We start from the raw sequence: 8,065 nt of genomic DNA on the forward strand, positions 1-8,065 counted from the left end.
GCTTTATTTAATTTGCGGAAATCAAATTACCATCCTATAACTTGTGATAATTCTTTGTGCAATCAATTCATCTTTATCATTAGGAACAACAGTAATACCTCCTTTCTTAGGGACACAATGGACAGGACTTACCCACTCACTATCAGCAACGGGATAGATTATACTTGCCTCCAGAAGCTTTAGTATTTCTTTTCTTACCACTTCTTTCATTTTAGGATTCAAACGTCATTGAGGATCACGAACTGGTTTGGCATCTGCTTCCAAATTTATTTTATGTTGACATAGAGTGGGACTAATGCCCTTAAGATCATCAAGAGTATATCCAATAGCAGCACGATGCTTCTTCAGAGTTTTCAATAACCTTTCTTCTTCATGCTCTGAAAGGTTAGCACTAATAATAACAGGATATATCTTCTTTTCATCAAGATAAGCATATTTAAGATTATCAGGCAATGGTTTAAGCTCAAACACGGGATCACCCTTGGGTGGAGGAGGATCCCCTAAGATTTCAACAGGCAAGTTGTGATGCAGAATAAGTTCTTGTTTAAAGAATACTTCATCTATTTCCCTTCTTTCATTCATGAGCATATCATTTTCATGGTCTAGCAAATAGTGTTCTAAAGGATCACTAGTAGGTACGGCAATAGAAGCAAGACCAATAATTTCACCCTTACTAGGTAATTCTTCCTCACGATGTTGTTTACTAATTTAGAGAAATTAAACTCGTGAACCATATCATCCAAGCCAACAGTAACAACATTCTTTGTGCAATCTATGGTAGCATTAATAGTATTTAAGAAGGGTCTACCAAATATGATGGGACAAAAACTATCTTGTGGGGAACCAAGAACAAGAAAATCAGCAGGATATTTAGTTTTCCCACACAAGACTTCAACAGCTCTAACAATTCCAATTGGTCCAATAGTATCTCTATTAGCAAGTTTAATAGTAACATCAATATCTTCTAACTCAACAGGTGCAATTTCATTCTTAATTTCTTCGTATAAGTCAACAGGTAATACACTAGCACTCGCACTCGTATCACATAAGCCATGATAACAATGATCTCCTATTTTAACAGAAATAACAGGCACGCCTACCACAGGTCTATGTTTATCTTTATCACAAGGTTTAGCAATTCTAGCAGTTTCACCTTCGAACTGAATAACATGCCCATCAATATTATTAGACAAGAGATCTTTAACAATAGCAATATTAGGTTCTACTTTAACTTTCTCAGGAGGTGTATAAGTTCTAATATTGCTTTTACGAACAACATTTGAAGCTTTAGCACGATCCTTTATTCTAATAGGGAAAGGTGGTTTCTCAACATAAGAAGTAGGAACAATAGGATCATTATAAGTGACAGTCTTTTCTTCAACTTTAATAGGTGCAGCTACTTTTACTTCTATGGGAGGATGATATTTAAACCACTTCTCTTTAGGGAGATCAACATAAGTAGCAAAAGATTCACAGAAAGAAGCCACTATCTTAGAGTCAAGTCCATATTTAGTGCTAAACTTACGGAAAATATCGGTATCCATAAAAGATTTAACACAATCAAACTTAGGTGTCATACCGGACTCCTTACCTTTGTCGAGGTCCCAATCTTCAGAGTTGCGTTTAATTCTATCCAATAAATTCCATCTGAATTCAATAGTCTTCATCATAAAAGAGCCAGCACAAGAAGTATCTAGCATGGTGCGATTGTTATCAGAAAGCCGAGCATATAAATTTTGAATAATCATTTCTCTTGAGAGCTCATGATTGGGGCATGAATATAACATTGATTTAAGCCTCCCCCAAGATTGAGCGATGCTTTCCCATTCGCGAGGCCAGAAATTATATATATAATTGCGATCACGATGAACAAGATGCATAGGGTAATACTTTCGATGAAATTCCAGCTTCAATCCTTTATAGTCCCATGATCTCGTATCATCACATAGCCTATACCATATCAATGTGTCTCCCTTCAGAGATAAAGGGAAGACCTTCTTCTTAGCAACATCATCGGGTATACCTGCAAGCTTAAATAATCCACAAACTTCATCCACATATATTAAGTGCTCATCAGGATGCTTTGTTCCATCTCCTGTAAAAGGGTTATCTAGTAGTTTTTCCATTATACCCGAAGGAAATTCAAAAGGAGTTTCATTTTCAATAGGTTCAGTAGGTTGAGGAGCAACTCTTTGCTCTACTGGACGAGGTTAAGATACCCCGAACAAGCCCCTCAGAGAATTACTTTCCATAGTAACAAGCCCCTCAGAGAATTTTTCCTTACCAAATTCCACCTACCAAAGGCGCTACACTCCCCGGCAACGGCGCCAGAAAAGTGTCTTGATGACCCACAAGTATAGGGGATCTATCGTAGTCCTTTCGATAAGTAAGAGTATCGAACCCAACGAGGAGCAGAAGGAAATGATAAGCGGTTTTTAGTAAGGTATTCTCTGCAAGTACTGAAATAAGTGGTAATAGATAGTTTTGTGATAAGATAGATTGTAACGAGCAACAAGTAACAAAAGTAAATAAAGTGCAGCAAGGTGGCCCAATCCTTTTGTATCAAAGAACAAGCTGGAACAAGCTCTTATAATAGGAAAAGTGCTCCCAAGGACACATGGGAATATCGTCAAGCTAGTTTTCATCACGTTCATATGATTCGCGTTCGATACTTTGATAATTTGATATGTGGGTGGACCGGTGCTTGGGTGTTGTTCTTACTTGAACAAGCATCCCACTTATGATTAACCTCTATTGCAAGCATCCGCAACTACAACAAAAGTATTAAGGTAAACCTAACCATAGCATGACTCTAGATGCATGCTAGATAGCGGTCGATGTGTGGAGTAATAGTAGTAGATGCAGGCATGAGTTGGTCTACTTGTCGCGGACGTGGTGCCTATATACATGATCATGCCTAGATATTCTCACAATTATTCACTTTTCTATCAATTGCTCGACATTAATTTGTACACCCACCGTAATACTTATGCTACTTGACAGAAGCCACTAGTGAAACTTATGGCCCCCGGGTCTATTTTCCATCATATAAGTTTCCAATCTATTTTACTATGCAATCTTTACTTTCAATCTATATCACAAAAATACCAAAAATATTTATCTTATCATTATTATCTCTATCAGATCTCACTCTCGTAAGTGACCGTGAAGGGATTGACAACCCCTTTATCGGGTTGGTTGCGAGGTTCTTATTGTTTGTGTAGGTACGAGGGACTTGCGTGTGGCCTCCTACTGTATTGATACCTTGGTTCTCAAAAACTGAGGGAAATACTTACACTACTTTGTTGCATCACCCTTTCCTCTTCAAGGGAAAACCAACGCAGTGCTGAAGAGGTAGCAGGCGCAGGGTCGACATTGACGTTTGGTGGTGCAGAGGGAATTGGTGCAGTGTCGAGACGTGGTGAAGCCATGGCTTGTGAAGTGGCATCATCTTCTTCTTCGACAACTCTCGCAACAACAGTTGCAGCCGAAGATGAATACTCCGAATCTTCAATTGGTGGAGTCCAATGCCAGCTTGCATTGCAAGGAGGAGTGGAGTCAAATTTGAAACCCTCAGTGAAGCCATCTTCGCGAAGATCGTCTTCAAAGTCGAGAAGTATGAGACTCTTCTAGGACCTCCTATAGGCTTCATGAGCAACACATGAGTTCTTGGTGGCCAAGTTTCTGATGTGATTGACATCCACCAAGATGCTCTGCATCTGACGCTTTAGCCAGTCGTGATGCCTATGTTGTTTCTGATGCAAGGCCACGAGAAGCTCTTGGTCATTAAGCACACGAGATCTCTTCTGAGGCCTTTGAGCAATATGGTGCTTTCAGTGGCTTCAGTAGCTGCAAGACGAGGTTTACGTGTATTGCCAGCTAGAGGATAGACATGAGTAGCAGCAAGAAATCCTTCAATTGGTTGTGTGAAGCTTTGGCGATCAATGTTATGAAGATAAAGGGGCTCCTTGGCATGCTCAGGGTAGATGGCTTCAACAAACATATCAACCTCAGGCAAGAAGATAAGATGGTTCTGCGCAGAGGGCTGATAGTTGACAGAAAAGTGAAGCTTGATTAAGCGCATCACCCATGGAGCATAAAACTTCAGGCCAAAGAGATCAATTCCTGATGCAGCAAGTTGTCTGATGAAGAAATCTTGAGCATTGAAGCTGATGCCATTCATAATATAGAACACCAACGTCTTCATCACGCCTTCAAGCTTGGCTGCAGGGGAATGTCCTTTGACAGGCCATAGAGTTCGCCTAACAATGTGATAAATGGTCCGTGGCAGATACTCAAGGTCATCGACAAATAATTCCTTAGGATATTTAGCGTCTTGTGGCAGTGGCTTCATCATGATGAGCATCTGACTCATGTTTGGCTCAGGCTTCTGAAAGATGCTCTCCAATGCGTTCCTATGTAGTTGATAACCAGGTTCATAGTATTCACCCGGAGTGGGCAGGGGAGTAAGCTCGATGATATCTTGAGCTTTGGCTTCGTGGTGCACATCACCTATCATCCACTCAAGGACCCAAGTCTTCGGATCCCTGTTGTAGCCATGAATGTGAAGAGTAGCATAGAACTGCAGCAGAAGCTCTTCATTCCAATGCTCTTTATCTGTGACAAACTGCAGAAGGCCAACATCTCTGAAACAGTCTAAGGCTTCTTCCAAACAGGGCAGTCCAGCAATGGCTTCACAATCCAGATGCATGTGAGGAAATATCCTCTCTTGATTGTATAAGACACAGGAGTAATAACTGCGCTGCGGAAAGCTCCAGAAGTGATCAGATGAGATCTTTGTCTTCAAGTATGGGTTCTTGGCACTATCAAAGAATGTGTTGTGTGCCCTGAAGTTGTTGACACTGAACGAGCCTGGTGATGATGCAGCAGCGGGAAACCTTGGCAGTCTGGGCTTTGGCTTATGTACCTGAGGCCTATGCTCCACATGGTATTCATATTGTGGTCTAGGTGTAGTGGTAGGAACCATGATTGGCCATTTCATAGTGACCAGTTGTCCATGATCGAAGGCCTGTTCAATTGTGTGAGGCCTACGAGATGGAACAATGGATTCAGCGTCCACATGGGCTTCAGGTTGCACACTAGCTTCGGGTGCAACATCAGCTTCAGGCGCCACATTGTCTTCAGCCATGACAACGTCATTGGCTTCAGCAGTGTTGGTTGTGGCCACCGTAATGTTTTCAGCCTCCTCTTCAGTAGCAGGAGGGTCGGGCACTGACACGTTCTCCTCAAGAACAGCTTCTTGAGTCACAGGGGGTGTGGCAATTCTATCTTCCTCTTGTCTTGGTTCTTGATTATCTTCAGCTGATGCAGCCAGAATGTCTTCAGCAACTCTGGCTTCAGACTCAGAGACATTCACAGTAGGAGTGGCTTCAGGAAACACTTCACATGCGACTGAGCTTTGTTGCACTTCTCCTTCTGGAATGCTCAACATGGTGACCGGAGGTCTAGGGCCTTTGCGAAGCCTGCGGAATGCAGGCGACGCCTGCGGTGATGGAGTGGTCTGCACCATGTAGTCGCCTCAAGTACCGGAGTGGTGACTTGAGGGGTTGGAGTTCTGGGGGTTTCATCTTGAATGGGGGTGTCTTGTTGGGGGTGATCAGCCCATGATGCATCCTGAGCAATTGGCATCAAAGGACGATCAATGCTGATGAGCTCGTTGTTCATGAGAACAAGCGATGATACTGGTGCTCGACCTGAGAAAGGACTTCATCATCTTCTACATTGTCTTCGCGAGCAATGTCTTCATCTGTGATGGGGTCAGCAGCTGGTACTTCTTCGTCTTCAGGAGCCTCTGTGGTAGCAGGCTCGTGAACTACAAGTTGACGCTCTTGGTTGGAGCAGGCAGGACGTGCAACTGAGATGGGCTCAACAACAAGTGGTTCTGTGCCAGCAGCACGCTCTTTTCGCGAAGACTTTGTCTTCGGCTTCTTGGTTGATGGAGCACCATCAGAGGCATCCTTGTGCTTTCGCTTGCTGGCATCAGCTTCAGCTGCCCTGGTTTTCTTCAGCTCTGAAGCTGCTGAGGGGACCTTAGGCTTCGAGCCTGTCATGCCGGCAGGGAAGACAATGCTAGGTGCATCCTGCCTTGGTACTTCAATGTGTGTTGCAACAGACTTGTTCTTGTGTTTGGAGGCCATCCTTGGATCGATGCCAGGACGTCCCAGTGCCTTGCGCTTCTCAGCCTCATTGTGCGCTTGAAAACATTTCTCGGCGAAGTATTTCATCCGCTCTCTTGAGCCTTTGGCTTCCTCGCATTTCTGGTGAAACTGCACCTTGAGGTTATGCAACATCTGCTTGAAGTTTTGAACATCAGAAACGCTGAGCTTTTCCATGTGCTTCTTGAACTGAGCCTTCTCAAAATAAATTTTGTTCTTCAGCTCGACGATCTTTTGAGCCAAGGCCAACTCATTTGCAATGCCTGCATGGAAGGTGACACTGATGTCCACTGGCAGCTGAAGATCATTGATGTTGATGCTTTGGTCGTTGAACAACTCATTAATGAAGCTGTTCAGAATTTCCACATCAAAAAGGGGTAGATCGTTGAAGATCTCCGCCTCTTGCTTTCTCTTTATTAGAAGCTTAAGAGCATCATCACCAAAGTCTTCGTCGCTTGACAGGTCAATGGTTTCATCTTCGTTCCTAAGAACGGCAGCTGGAGTCAGTTCGTGCCCAGAAATCTTCATGGGCTTCTTCTTGGGCTTCTCCTTCTTCTTGGAGATGCGAGAAAGATCTTCTGACTGCACACTGGTTTCAGGAGGTGCAGTGGCCAATGGCTTCACATGCAAAACTTTCGGTGCTGCAGAGGGCTTTGAAGCCTTTGATTTCTTCTCCTTATGCTTCGGTGGGGCTGGTGCATCTTCAGAATCCGCGTCCCCAGCTGAGTGGTCCACCGTAGCCCCTGGACAACAATATGAGTGATGAGACCTTTGAGTTTGTAGAGGGAGTCGATCTCATTTGGATTGGAATCGCATGTGCCGTCAGCCCGTGGAGCCGATGGACCAGGGTTGAAGCCAAGGCCAAACTTCTTCTTGTTCTTCTTGGCAGACTCTTTGGCAAATTGAAAGTTGCGCTTGAAGAGATTGTCGTCGCGACACCATAGCAAATTAGATGGGTCGACATCTTCAGGATGTGGTCCTCGGACCATGCAAGGATAGAAGCCTTGAGAAATAGCTTCGGGCTTGGACTTGGGCTGCAGACCTCTGTATATAATATCTCCCCATGGTCGCTTGATGGCATTCTTTTCTGCATACTCAGCGGTCACAAATCTATACTTGAACCATTCCCCTGCCCAATATCTTCGAATCCATTGGATTCGGGTCTTGCGCTCACCGTAGGTTTCTTCCGGATCTGATTTGTATGTTTTAAAAAGATCTGGTGGTAGGTCTTTGGATGTATCCCCACGGCGCTGCCTTCCGCCCTTCCTAGCTGATTTCTCAGTGGCCATAGTATTCAAGCTAAAAGGCTTCAAAACTGTGAATGGCTTCCGTCTGTGGTTAAACAGGAACTGGCTTCAGGAGAATTGATGTGTCGCTGTAAGAACTCTGCAAATGGATGCAGACTATGAGAACCAAGGGATTCTCCCACGGACATGTACCTGCGACAGCATTAGAGGTGCGAGGGAAGGGGAAGAGGTCATATGCATTCTTAGAAGATTTTGAAGATAAATTAGTTTGAAGACATTGACCTCATAGTGCGAAGACATTCACTTATTTGTGGAGAGTTGGTTCCAGATTTGTCCCAATCCAAGTACAAGTGAGGAATCTAACTAGTAGTGAAGCATAAGTGAACATACTTGGCATGATATGAGATGCAAACAAGATAGATCCAGATTTGCAAACTTAGAAACCACTTCTGGTTGAAGTGGATGGATCTGATGAATCAAAGGGGCGGTAAAAGTGAGATTTAATTACCACACGAAGAACTGCTAGACGAAGTTGGGGGAGGCCGAGCAGTTTAATCTCCCGTGCCATAACTTGGCGACGGAAGACACCTACAGCGGCGGTGGAGAGGACGAGGTCCGCGGCCGGCGTGAAGACGGCGTCGA

Source organism: Triticum dicoccoides, chromosome 3A, assembly GCF_002162155.2.
Source record: "Triticum dicoccoides isolate Atlit2015 ecotype Zavitan chromosome 3A, WEW_v2.0, whole genome shotgun sequence".
NCBI lineage: Eukaryota > Viridiplantae > Streptophyta > Magnoliopsida > Poales > Poaceae > Triticum > Triticum dicoccoides.